Source organism: Lactuca serriola, chromosome 4 (genome assembly GCF_051521515.1).
Source record: "Lactuca serriola cultivar US96UC23 chromosome 4, Lser_US96UC23_V15, whole genome shotgun sequence".
NCBI lineage: Eukaryota > Viridiplantae > Streptophyta > Magnoliopsida > Asterales > Asteraceae > Lactuca > Lactuca serriola.
Window position 1 is genome coordinate 387,496,515 of NC_136411.1, and position 15,482 is coordinate 387,511,996.

A 15,482-nucleotide genomic window follows, 5' to 3' on the forward strand; every position below is an offset into this window, starting at 1 on the left:
TACCGTTTGTACTTACAAATTATAGACTTTTATATATAGGTTTTATATAATCAGTTTGAATTTTGTAATTTTATCTTTTCGTTCATTTTAAATCAGGCAAGATGTTATTTAGTCAACTTAAAAGCATGAGAACTCATATTAAAAAAATGAAACTTTTTATCTTCCATTCTTTTAAAACAATTTCAGTAAAATATACTATTAAATGTTTTTTTTCGTTAATAGAAATTATTTTTTGCTATTGTAGAAAGATAGTAATAAAATATTTATGATAGACAGGTAGAGGTGCCATTCTTTCATAACTAATATTTCTAAAAAAGTGGATATGCCCTACAAGAATGGAAGTTTTATGTACAACCAAATATCTAATATATATTTAATTTATAATGCTTAAATTTAATAAATAAATTAAGGGCCCCTCTTGTGTTGCTGTGAGTTTATCCTAAAAATTAATTTAAATGAATAAAAGGAGATGGGACATGAGGATTTCACTGCACAATAAATTTTCAATCCAAGTTCACCATATGCTGTTTTATTTATTTATTTGACGGCATATATATGTAGTTGGTAATTCAATTTCTAATTAAGTTAACTTACTACCGATTTTTCGATTCTCAGAATTAGTTGTCTCTCTCTTGGTCAATAAATAACGGTATTTAGAGCAAGATATGAGTTTGGTTGGATTGCATTTGAATAAAACTCTGCTTTTTTTTTTTTTTTTTTTTTTTTTTTTTTTTTTTTCTCTTCAACATCAAAGCTTTATTAAAAAATGGTTAATGACATTAAAATGCCCTATAAATTAAATTGAGTTCAGACTAAATTTTAATTCTAACTTATTTTTAGAAAAAAAAAACTTTGTATTTTATTTTTTACGATTTGATTGTTTTAACATATATATTTATCTATAATTTTTTTAGGTTGTTAAAATTTTACAATTTTTTGGAACAACCAAAGGTTCTTATTTTTTTTAAAAGAAAATCTCAGTTTTCTCTGTGAAAAAGACCCATATATTTGACAACTTTTTTGTTTTCAACAGTGTTTTTTAATTTTGTTGTTTTGAATTGTAATTCTAATGTTTTTCGTGTTAATACTATTTATATATACTATTTTTATACCTTTCAACTTTCAAATCAGAGAAAATATTTGATTATTTTTTCACTAACAAAAATAAAGATGGAATGTCATATTCTTTTTGGCAAATGTTTAAAGAAGGCTGTAGCAGGTGAACAACACTCTTTGTTTTCAAAACAAATCAAATATTTCTTTCAAATATTATTGTGAAAAACTATAAAAGCATAATAAGTATAAACAGCAAGAAAAACATGGAATTTACGAGTCAAAACAAAAAAATGATTTAAAAGCAAATGTTTGTCAAATATGAGGGTTTTTTTTTTGAAAAAAACTAAGGGTTTTTCACTAGAAAATGTTTAAAACTGAAAGATTATAGGTAATGTAACACTCGTTTTCAGGATGGATCGTTGGAGGGTTTTGAATGATCAAAGGTAAGGGTTAGGGAAACATAGGTGTGTCACGACATGGTGAATGAAGCACCACGATGTGGCATGCCAAATGCATGAAACACGTGTCTGTATCGCCGCCACGACATTGGAGCGGCTGCAACCCAAGCCCATGATTTTTTGGGTTTCTTCCATATTTAAGCCCTAAACTCAAGGGTTAGGGCATCATCTTTAGCCTTCTACCCCTAAACATCAAACCCTAGCCTCCAAGCATCAAGCATCCTTGAGAGCCTATTTTTCTTGATTTGGAGGTTATTCATTGGATTTTGGTGGAGCTTAAGGAAGATGGAAGTTCACATTTATACAATGAAGCAAGGAGTTGGTTTAGATACATCGATCTCTTCTGATTAATGAGCTATTTGTGATATAAAGTTCATATATTGGTATTTCTTCTTCTAGATTCATGTCTAGGGTCATTTTAGGTGGTTTTAGGTTCCTTCCATAGATGTTCTTGGAGTTTGAACAACTCCAGAGCATGTTATGATCCTTTTGTGGTCTTTAAGCTTCTAGTAATTTAGAAAACAATCATCGTTAGAGTTACTGTAACGTCTCGAAAATTCACAGTAAAATTTTCATTTTTAAAACAATAAACCATACAAACGAGTTGTTCCAAAATCGATCAAAATGAATATATTATTTAAACATTTGAGTATATTGAATATTGAGAATGTAGAAAACTCTGGTGGATGTGGTGCAGTCGCGCCCGACGCTTCCCTTCTGTACCGGAAGTACCTGAAACCATAAAACGTAAAATTTTATGCACAAAGCTTAATGAGTTTCCCAAAATACCTCATACCAAACATACATAACAGTAAAAAGATAATTGGGACTATTCCACCTTTTTCGGTATCTTACAACCGGTACTAGGTCTAATTCACCATCTTCTGTATCTTCAACCAGTATCGGGTCTATTTCACCCCCTTCGGTATCTTTGAACCGGTATTGGGTCTATTTCATCCCGTTCAATATTTTTTAACTAGTACTGGGTCTATTTCACCCCTTTCGGTATCTTTCAACCGGTACTGAGTCTATTTCACTCCCTTCGGTATCTTTCAACCGGTACTAGGTCTCTTTCCCCTTATATTTAAGCATATGGTCATATCAGCAAAAGTTACAAAGACAACAAACACGTACAGACATAACAGTAAGTCTCACAAAAACAACTATGATCCTACAAACATAATTCATTGGGTCGACATTGGTGCCTTCGACCCACAAGTAACATATAGGAAAACTCACCACCCAATCTGAAAGATCGCTGAACAAGACATTGCTCCGACTATCAGCTCTACCGGTCACCTATTCATTGGAACATGACCAAACTTAACTTATAATCAATACACCCAAAATACCCCTAGGTCAAACTTAGTAAAAAACAGGCCGATGTCAAAAAGTCTAAAAAGTCAACTAAGTTAACTTAGCGGAGTACGCTCAGCGTACTCAACTTGTACACTTAGCGTACTCAAGCCTTGACCAGAAACGGAGTGTTGACCTCGTACGGCATGCATACCATATGGTACACCCGGCGTACGTTGAACCATTATTTCCTTCCATTAAGAGCTTAATCACTAAAGCTCTTCCATCCAAAGCCCATATCTAGTCCTCAAATGATGTCCTTAACCATAAAGTTTCCAAATTTATGGTCTTGCATAGTTATTAAGTGCTCAATACCAAAAACCCTACCTTCTTAACTCTTAAAGACATCCTAACTCATGAATGGAAGGAAAATAAGGTCCAAGATTACATTTTTATGATTCCTAATAACTCTATAATGGATAAAGTTTCGAACTTTATCCATTAGAATGGTCCAAATAACCAAGATCTAGTCTTTAAGTCTCCAAGGGACCAAAAGTCCATTTTTTCAACTTAGTCCATTAAGTCTAAGTCTCCAACCTTCAAATCTAAATTTATATGAAGTTTAGAAGGATAATGTTTGCAATTTTATCCATAACAAGGTCACAAACTTTCAAGATCAAAACTTTATGCACTAAAGTGACCACAAGCTCATAACTCCTAAACAAGCTAAATCTAACAAATGCATCATTAAGATTCAAGCTCTATACCTAAAGAAGAAAGATCAAGGTGAAGAAAGTATGGATCTAAAAGCTCCAATGCAACCAATACTTCTCAAATGAGCTCCTTCTTCTCTAAGATTCACCAAGCACAATCCAAAGCACTTAAAAACACCTTCATTTTAATCACAATGCTCAAACTAGGGTTAGGGTTTCAATGGAAGATGTTGGAAAGGTGGAGGCTGAGAGTGGAATGGGTTTGGGGAAGTCAAAAAGCTTAAATAAGGCTCAAACCACGAAAATAGGGGTTGGGCACTGATCGTATACACCCAACGTACTCTTGGTACGCCCATCGTACTCAAGAATACCCTAGTACGCCTAACGTACTTCCCTATATGCCCAACATACGCGGTTTAACCCAAAACCATCCTCACTTCAAACGTTCAGAACTTCTTCATTTCAACTCCGATTTCGACGATCTTCATATCTACGAAAGGGTATTGAGGAGCTTTACCCTATCTAATTACTTTTAACTTAAAACACATCGAACTAAACCCATTAATTCATAAAAGAATTCTGAAATACCACTTTTCCTATTATACTCGTAGGCTACAAAGCACAAACCAAACTATTGGATCACATAATTTACATTGCACACATCCAAATGGGTCTAAACCTCTCCTTCTCAAAGGCCCGAAGCCTTATGATAATTCATCTTTGGGTCACATCCCCGAACTATGGAACAACTCGAATCTGGGTGTTACTATTGGATTAGGTGTCTAAGCCCATAATTATAACCAGTATGTACTTGACCCGATAATAGCATGGTCCTTTTGGGTTGCCTTCACTAGAGAAATTTGATAGGATGGACTTTTGATAAAAAGGTTTTTCTGATTTATTAATATATTATAAGTATAATATATTAATTGAGAAATAATATTATTTAATAAGTATTGACCAAGAATTAATTTGTAATTAATTTAGTGATCAAAAGAGACTAATTAAATATATGAGGATTGATTAAGTAAATCAATGATTCTTATAGTGTGGGCCAATGATCCATGGTTGATTAGGATGGGCTAACCAATATGATAGTCCATACAGGTTTAACCCATGGAGCCTAAAAAATATGAAGGGTCATTGTGCATTAGGGTTTGCATGGATGAAACCCTAGCCTTTGTTACACTATAAAAGCAACCCCTAGCTCTAAAATAGGTTGCCCGTTCATTCTAAGAGAGTGATAACCAATTTTGAACTAACTACCCTACTTTCTCAAGCCTCCTTCTGCATTTGTTGTTTGTGACACATTATAGGCATCACACTTGAGGTGCTAAAGCTAGTTCTTTTCCTTTTCAGATGTCTATCCCAAACAGTGCTTCAGGCTCTAACCCTTCTAGCTCATTTTCCCTCATGAACTTGGTTGGGAGAACTATCTTCGATGGGTCAAAATTTAACGATTGGATTAGAAACATTTGTATGGCCCTTCGCTACGAGGACAAAGAATATGTCCTTGATAAAGAGTTGAAGGAGATTGTTGAACAAACTGCTACTCCCGAGAAAATCGAGGAATACAGGGTTCATGAGAGGGATGCAACAAAGGTGTCGTGCATTATGAATGCTACCATGATTGATGAGCTTCAAAAGTCCTATGAGGACTTCTGGCCCTATGAAATGCACCAAGATTTGATGGAAAGGTACCATTACAGTGCTTGGTAAGAAAGGTATGAGATCATTGCCTCCATGATCACAACCAAAATGAAGGATGGAGAGTCTATCACGACCTACTTGCAAAAGATGCAGATATATGTGGACCGCTTGCTGAAGTTGAATATGAACTTCGATGAAGAGTTGGCTATTGACATCATCCTACATTCGTTGCGTCCTTGTTATGATCAGTTTAGAATGACTTATCATATGAACAAAGAGGAATTCACTCTGAGCAAGCGTCAAGGCCTACTATGAATTGCATAAAGCAATTTGAAAGGCAAGGTTGTTGTACCTACTCCTACTATTGTTTCCCCTGTTCTGGAAATTGGACATGGCAAAGGGAAGAAGAGGAAGGCTCCTTCTAAGAGCCGCAAGGGAAAGTCTCTTGATGGATCCTCTTCCAGTGGGACCAAAACTGGTTCTGCTAATCCCTCTACCAATCCAAAGGAAGCATAGTGCTTCCATTGTCATGAAAAAGGGCACTGGAAATGAAGCTGCCCCAAATACTTGCGGGATGTTAAGGATAGGAAGATAAAGCCCACCTTCGCAGGGACAAAAAAGAAGTAGGGATGTGGAGCACAGAAAGGTAAACTTAATCATGGGAAATAGGAAAATGTCGTATGTCACCAAGATTGGAGTTTATTCTTTATTGCTTAGTAGCGGGTTGAATTTAGATTTGAATAATTGTTGTTACTCGTCTGATATGGTGAGAAATATTATTTCATCTCGCAGTTTGTATAAACAAGGTTTTACCTTTTCTTTTAATAATGAAATTGGTAGTATTAATGCTTATTATAATGGTACATTTTATTTTGAAGCATTACCTTGCAATGTTATATACGAAACTATGATGGTTGTAGCTAACCTAGGAAATAATGTGTTGAATATTGAATCATCTAAATTTTTGGACAAGGCATGCTTGTGGCATTGTCGTCTTGGACATGTCAACAAGAAGCGCATAGCCCAAATCCAAAAGGATAGACTCTTGGAGTCATGCGACTTGAAGTCGGATGACACTTGCGAATCTTGTTAGCTTGGAAAGATGACCAAGTCACCCCTCACTGGTACTTGTGAAAGGGGTGAAGGTCTGTTTGATCTCACACACATTGATATGTGTGGACCGTTCAAAACTGCTACAAGGGATGCTAACCGCTTCTATGTGACTTTTACTAATGATTACAACAGATGTGGCTACATCTACTTAATCAAGCATAAGTTAGAAACATTCAAAAAGTTCAAGGAGTTTAAGCAGGAAGTGGAGAATCAACTGGGCAGGAAGATAAAGATGCTCCGATCCGATCGGGGTGGTGAGTATCTTAGTATCGAGTTTCACGACTATCTTAAAGATTGTGGAATTGTTTCACAGATGACTCTACCTAGGACACCGTAGTTAAATGGTGTGGCTGAGAGGCGCAATTGAAACTTTTTGGACATGGTTCATTCCATGATGAGTCGAGCTTCGTTACGTATCTCATTCTAGGGGTATGCCTTAGAGACTGCCGCTCATATCCTTAATCTAGTCCCAACTAAGAAGGTTACCAAAACACCTCACAAGATGTGGACAGGGAAGGTTCCCTTGTTAGATCACAACAAGGTTTGGGGTTGCGAGGCTTTCGTAAGACGAGAGACTCACGACAAGCTCGAACCTCGCAATGAGCGATGTATTTTCATTGGCTACCCACAGAAGTCCTTTGGGTATCTCTTCTATAGATCGAGTGACAATGTTGTCTTCGTTGCGAGGAGAGCATTCTTTCGCGAGAGAAACTCATATGCCAAGAGTACACCGGGAGGCAAATTGACCTTGAAGAGCTCAAGAGTTAAGTGACGAAGGAACCTCAATCACTAGTTCTCAACCCGAGGAGGAAACTCCTGTTGAACCGATTGACGAATCCGTACCTCTTAGACATTCCAGTAGAGTTAGTGTTCCACCTTTGTTATATGGTTTTCATATAACAACTGAAGGTGATACATTTATTAGTGATAGTACATTGATAAATCTGGATGAACCTAACAACTACAAGGATGCCATAGTAGGCCCCGAGATTGCAAAATGGAAAGAGGATATGGACAGTGAGATTCAGTCCATGTATGACAATCATGTTTAAAACTTGGTTGACAATGTACCAGGTCCCAAGACAGTCGAGTGAAAATGAATCTTCAAGAAGAAGACCGAAATGGATGTGAAAGTACACACATATGAGGCGCGACTAGTTGCGAAGGGCTTCACTCAAACTCAGGGACTTGACTATGATGAGACATTCTCACCAGCAGCAAAGATTAAATCTATAAGGGTTATGTTAGCCATAGCTGCATTTCATGACTACGAAATATGGAAAATGGATGTCAAAACCGCTTTCCTGAATGGAAAGTTGGCTGAAGATGTTTACATGTGTCAGCCAGAGGGTTTTGTCAATACAAAGTACCCTAATAGAGTGCGTAAGCTTGAGAAATCCATTTATGGATTGAAACAAACATCTCGCAGATGGAATCATTGTTTTGATGAAAAAGTCAACAGGGTTGGTTTTTTGAGAAGCGAAGATGAGTCCTGCATATATGTCAAAGCTAGTGGGAGTATAGTTAGCTTTCTAGTATTGTATGTAGATGACATACTTCTCATAGGAAACAACATTCAAACCTTGCAGGAAATTAAGTCCTGCTTTAGGAAGTGCTTCACTATGAAGGACCTCTGAGAAGCTGCTTATATTCTAGGGATAAGGGCATTGAGAAATTGGAGTAAAATATTAATAAGACTTAGTCAAAGTACCTACTTGGACAAGGTGTTGAAACGTTTCAACATCGAGAATTCAAACAAAAGAGAATTGCCTATTCAGAGCAATACCAAACTGAGTATGACTCAGACTCTAAGTACTGATGCCGAAATGGTAGAAATGAGTCGAGTACCATATGCTTCCGCCGTTGGCTTGATCATGTATGTTATGGCATGTACTCTCCCTGATGTGGCTTTTGCTTTAAGCATGGTTAGTCGATATCAAGGTAATCCTGCTAAAGCTCGCTGGATAGCAGTAAAGAACATTCTTATGTACCTACGAAGGACTAAGGATTGGGTCGTTACCCTCGGTAGAAGTGACGACTTGAGAGTGACAAGGTATAGTAACGCCAGTTTTTAGATCGACCAAGATAATTTCCGCTCTCATTCGGGTTGGGTATTTACCCTGAATGAAGGAGAAGTGACTTGGAAAGGTTCCAAGTAGGAGAACGTATCTAACTCAATGTGTAAATCAGAGTACATAGCAGTGAGCGAAGCATCGAAGGAGGCAATATGGATAGATAACTTCATTGGAGACGTTGGAGTTGTACCTGCCATAAAGGAGCCTATTGAGATTTTCTATGATAATGAAGGTGAGGTCGCCTTAACCAAGGATCCGAGGGATCATGATCAAGGAATATCGACAAAAAATACCACTTCATCAGATATCGGGTAGAAGAGGGACTCCTCGTAGTGAAGATGATATCGTCAGAGGAGAACCCAACTGATCCCCTTTCGATGGGACCGAGCAGGGTTATGCACTTGCAACATGTTAGGAATATTGGTATGAAGGATGATATTAGTTTTAGTGATTAGATAGATATTTATAAACTTGTAATCGATAAAGTGTAATTGACATTTGATGATTAAATAAAGTAGGTTTATTTATTAGTTATGTTACTATCTTGCATCAGTTGTTTACTTCTGTTTCATTTTGCATGTTTGGACTTCCAGAATAATAATCTATTCAAACTATCCACACTCGATCATACTTTGGAAGTAGGTACTAAGGCAAGACTGTCATGAATTGGCTTGTAGATTGACAAAGGTGTTTAGACATAGCAAAAGTTTATTGCAACATTCAAGAGTACTCCTGAAATAAGATTTGAGTATTGGATTAAACCCGCACTCACATGAATCACTTTATGGAATTCATACAGAGTGATTGTGAAATGATAATGTCGTATAGTCTTTAAACCGAGATATATAAGTTGTTGTTTACGAGTTGGTTGTGCATTGGTAATGCGTAAACGCATCAGTAATTTGATGTTATAAAACACGTTGTTGTGTATGATTTAATGAGTAAATAGTACAAGCATATAAGTCAAAGTTTATTTGTTCCTTTTATCAGAAGAAGATTAAAAGCGATATCTTGGGCCCCTTGATGATTTTGTGTTGACTTATGGGTCGAGCCCAGTCAGGATTGAATTGATGTGTTCAATTACATTCTATGTCAAACTAATCAGAAATCGGGAAACAAACAGTTGGACAATGAGTATAACTCCATTACATGTCTTTGTCCACATGATATCTTGAAGAACAGAGGACTGTATGATCCCTTATCTAAAGGACGTGCCATTGACTAGGTCAGAGTTCGACAACGGTTATTTGAGAGCTACGATTGCTAATCGGATTTTGAAGTTACATTGGCAGTTATAGTTATTAGACTTACTCAAGTGGGAGACTATTGGATTAGGTGTCTAAGACCATAACTATAATTAGGATGTACTTGACCCGATATTAGCATGGTCCTTTTGGGTTGCCTTCACATTGGTAAATAGACAGGATGATTGTTAAGGAGAGAGAGGTTGATTTACTGTTAAGAATATTATACTGGGCCATAAATATGTTTTATTAATATATTATAAGAATAATATATTAATTAGAAATCATATTATTAATTAGTATTTAATCATAAATTAATTTCGAATAAATTTTGGGATTAAAGGAACTGATTAAAAGTACATGGGTTGTTTTGTAATTATTTGATAGTTAAGGCTTTGGGCCGTTGGACCACCTTATTTAGCAAGGGCCGAAAATCCTAGAAGGATCTAGGAGTTTTCGTACAAGGATAAAGGGTAGGACGTCCATGGACTTGCTTCGGCCCTAAAGTAAGGAATTAGGGTTTCCACCATGAAACCCGAGCTAGCCTCATGTATAAGTACATCCCTAGGCATTAGATTTTCGGCCAACCTTCAAGAAACCCTAGGAGTGCCGATTTTTTGAGAAAGCCACCCTCTCTCCTTTCTCTCATATTGATCCTTTCACCTAGTGTGTTTGTGAGTCATTAGAGGTACTACAGTTGTGGTACTTGTTCTCAAGAGCTAAGGAAATTCAAGGAACTAGTTGTTATTACTATCTAGCAACAAAGATATGTATTCTAATCTTTTTTTATGTATTTTGAAATTTTAGATGCACGCTAGGGTTTTCTTTTGTGTTTATTTGTTGTATGTCTAATAGTGAAAACATAGATCCTAATTAGGGTTGTATGCACACATAGGATTGTTTGTATAAAACCCATCAGGGATTTAGGGTTAGGCTTCGAGTAAGAAAAACAGTAGTCAATGGAGGGGGTGTTGGATTCTAGCCCCTCCTCCAACATTCAAACTTAATTTCATTTTTTACACTTTTACTCCCTCCATCCCCATTCTTTTTCAAATTAAGTCTATAATTTACTCTATAGCCCCCTGATTCCAAAAATCCTTTCAACACAAGTCCAAAATTTACAAAACAGCCCCCCAACATCCAAAACTCTATTCATAAGTAGCTTGGAAGTTACACTTGAACCCCCGATTTCCAGAATTTATAACATTTAACTCCTTATGCTAGTACTCTAATACTTTATTACGGATTTAGGGCCAACATAAAAATATACAAAAAAAACATCTCGTAGTGTTCAACCCGAGGAGGAAACTCCTGTTGAACCGATTGACGAATCCGTACCTCTAAGACATTCCAGTAGAGTTAGTGTTCCACCTGTGTTATATGGTTTTCATATAACAACTGAAGGTGATACGTTTATTAGTGATAGTACATTGATAAATCTAGATGAACCTAACAACTACAAGGATGCCATAGTAGGCCTCGGGTTTGCGAAATGGAAAGAGGCTATGGACAGTAAGATTCAGTCCATGTATGAGAATCATATTTGGAACTTGGTTGACAATGTACCAGGTCGCAAGACAGTCGAGTGCAAATGAATCTTCAAGAAGAAGACCGAAATGGATGGGAAAGTACACACATATGAGGTGCGACTGGTTGTGAAGGGCTTCACTCAAACTCAGGGACTTGACTATGATGAGACATTCTCACCAGCAGCAAAGATTAAATATATAAGGGTTATGTTAGCCATAGCTGCATTTCATGACTATGAAATATGGCAAATGGATGTCAAAAACGCTTTCCTTAATGGAAAGTTGGCTGAAGATGTTTACATGTGTCATCCAAAGGGTTTTTTCAATACAAAGTACCCTAATAGAGTGCGTAAGCTTGAGAAATCCATTTATGGATTGAAACAAACATCTCGCAGATGGAATCTTTGTTTTGATGAAAAAGTCAACGAATTTGGTTTTTTGAGAAGCGAAGATGAGTCCTGCGTATATGTCAAAGCTAGTGGGAGTATAGTTAGCTTTCTGGTATTGTATGTAGATGACATACTTCTCATAGGAAATGACATTCAAACCTTGCAGGAAATTAAGTCCTGGCTTGGGAAGTGTTTCGCGATGAAGGACCTTGGAGAAGCTGCCTTTATTCTAGGGATAAGGATATTGAGAGACAGGAGTAAAAGACTAATAGGAGTTAGTTTAAGTACCTATTTGGACGAGGTGTTAAAGAGTTTCAACATGGAGAACTCCAAGAAAAGTGACTTACCTATCCAAAGCAATACCAAATTGAGTAAGACTCAGAGTCCGAGTACAGAGATTGAGATAGTATAGATGAGTCGAATACCATATACTTCAGCAGTTGGCTCGATTATGTACGATACGACTTGTACTCGCCTTGATGTGGCCTTTGCTTTGAGCATTGTGACAACCCGAAATTTCCATTCTGTACAAACCATATCAAGCCAATAGAAGTAGATCAATTACAGTGAAAACTCAGATTTCGAGTATAAGTTTGGCAGTTTTCAGGATTTTACACTTAAGGAGATATTAGGAGAATGGATGCACTAGGGTTTTGTGCAACGCTGTTATTCCAATACTCTAGGATATTAGAGTTCATTCCGAGAATAGAAATATTTTCTGCCAAAAATCCCAGGACTATATATAGAAAATTGAACCAAATTGGTTCATTTGTTGGATTCCATTTAGAGAAAAGTCAAAATTCTCTCTCACGGATCTTCGGGTTTTTATCCCAAATTGTGAGTACTTCGATCTAGTTATGTTATATAGCTTAGATTGTGTTTAGAAACACCAATTACATATCAAATCTGTGAGATTCAGGAGTTTACCGCCCAAAAACGTTCTTGGAGAGTAAACTCCGATAAGTGGCTTAAATGCTACCCAGTGCTTTCCCCGTGATTTGTAACTACCTTAGACTCATATGCTAGTGTGTATATGACTAGAAAACATCAAAATCGGATTAATACCCCAAGATTTGGGAGTTTACCGCCCAAGAACACTTGGGGAGTAAACTCCATTTTAAGGTCCTTAAGGGTTCCAATGACCCTCAAAGCTTTAGAACTCGAACTAGAAGCCTTCAGTTCATATTTAGGACACCAAAAGCTATTAGAATCATCGATGAATGTGAGTTCACGGCCAAGGAGCTTCTTGGGCCGTGAACTCCATGTTAAGTGCCCAAAATGCCTTCATTTAGCCAAGAGACTAGCCTAGCACATTACCTTGATGTGTCTAAGACCCAAAGCAATCAAAATACCAACACCTAGGGGTGTTCACGGCCGTAAACACATGGCCAATTGGTTCATGGGCCAAAAACTCTAAATAGGGGTGTTTTGATGCCACAAACACTTCCTAAGGCTTAGGCTTAAATTAGGACAAGTACCCTAAAGTGTTTATAGCCTAGAAAACATAAGGAATAACTAGTATTGAGGAGTTTACGGCCAAGATAAGTTCTTGGGCCGTAAACACCTATAAAGGGGTCAAATGACACCCTAACTCCTTCCTTATGCCTAGAACCCAACATAGAACATAACCTTGAAATGTTTGAGACTTGAAAACACCATAAAAACCCTCCCAAGGGAGTTTACGGCCGTAAACTCCAAGGGAATATGGTCTCTGGGCCGTAAACTCCCCAAAGGAGTTAATATGGCACCCAAACACTTGTTATAGCCTTGAAACAATTCACCACATGAGTGGTATAATTGGTAGACACCATTTAGGGACTTGGTTGAGAGTTTACGGCCAGGAGCTTACTGCCCTGGGCTGTAAACTCCAAAGAACATGGTCATTAGACCTTAAACTCCCATTTTAGGTATTGCACTCCTTTGTTGCAACCCATTAGCCTCCTAGCACTTGACCAAAAGTGTTTTCCTCGCGTTTAAATGTTTATACTTGTATAATTAGTGTTTTTAATCGCTAATTATTTATATGCGTATGTCTTCATATGTAATTAGGATCATTGTGTGTCTAAAGTCTTCACTTGACACCGAGCACTTGCCCGATCCTTCCTGATGATAACAGTCTGTTCAATTCCAGTCACTTACTGCAGGTGAGTTCATACCCCTTAACTAATGTTTTAAACTATTTTTAAATGTTTTATGGGGGGGGGGGGATACAAGTAGAATCATGCTAGTTATTATATCAATCACATGTGATTAATAAGTAGAATTATGCCAGTTATTATATCAATCACATGTGATTAATATACAACATTCAAATGATTTGGCTACTCATTAGCCGTTTTACCAAACAGTTTCCTTCAAATGATTTTTTTATAAACATTTTATATGTTTTAAACTCCTTATTACACTGTATATTTTACTCTGTATATCACATTTCAAACTTATTTACAATTGTGTTTCCAACAAATGTTTCTTTATACTAAACTGTTTTATCAAACCCATGCCTTCAAATTGTTTTATAGATTGACATCAAGTCGGTCTTTTCTTAGAAAATATTTATGTTCAAAGGTTTTACAAATCTTATTTTATGCTTTTAAATTATAAATTGCATGCCTCTATATGTATAGTTATATAAGAAATATTTAAAAGACTTAGGAAGGCTATCCACCCTATTTCCTTTTCGCGCTTGAGATGTGGTCTGGTGGGATATCGGGTACTCGTCCGAAGGTCGTTTAAATATTAGTTATATATCATGTGTACATATATAGTCATAAAAGGTCCTTCCAGTTCATCCCATGCCCTTGGGTAGCAAGGGTATACATCCATGTCCATACGTACCGGTGAGATTACTAGTAAACTACCATATGGGTAGTTTAGGAAGATACTAGAACTATTACTAGAATGCAATATCATACAATGAGTCAGTTCATTCATGAGTCAATACTTTCTAGAACATTACAGTACATTACTATACTTGCTAGTTAGAGAGCACGTACATTACAGCTAGGACAGTTCGTTACATTACACTTACATTAATACGCTAATAAAATTGTGATCCACTGTATGGGTGCATGCCTTAATTGTCATGACCCGGGTTGTAGCCAGAGTCTCTTGAAGGGAGAGCGTGAATTTGTGTATAGATCTATACTGGATTGGCTATCCTACACCTTTCTGCTAGCTACAGCGGGACCTGCAGGTCTGCGGGTGCCAAACGTCATACCTTATTTTCGACTATACGTTGTCGATGTTATCAGTCTATAGTATGGTGCAACTTATCACATGTTGCCTTAATAAAAATCCGGTTTAAGGTAATTAGTACATCAGTAGTTCTTATAGCGCTACGATTTAGTACTACATTAATTTTCCCTGTACACATATTTAGTGATCTTTTCACTTAAACTATAAATGTAAAAACTATATTTTGATAATCATAGTTACACTTGGGAAAATTACACACTTTTACAAGACACGAACATATAGAACAGTTAAGTCCTGGTAGAAGACTACATTGAGAACAGTTAGGTCTTGGTATAAGACACCCTTATATAATAGTAGGAATCATAGGGATTTCTAGAGTTTTTCAAACGTTTACAGTTGTTTTACAAACATTTTCATACTTACAGTTCATATATATTTTCAATACTTACAATTCATCTACTTAAAAATTCTTACATACAAATTAAGACACTAAATACTTATGATCTCACCAGCTTCAAAGCTCATACTCGCTTTCAAAATTACTTGTATCCTCAGGTCATCATAGACGGGTACCGATGCAAGGAGAAAGGAAGATGGAGCTTGTTCAAGACTCATCTTTCATTTTGATTTATGCTTTAGTGTTTATCAAAATTTGATAGAACATACGTGTATAATAATTCTATTATTAATGCAATGGATGATGTTGTTGCTTGTTTACTACTTTTCATTGTTGTGATATTGTACATGACGTCCTCCGCCCTAGA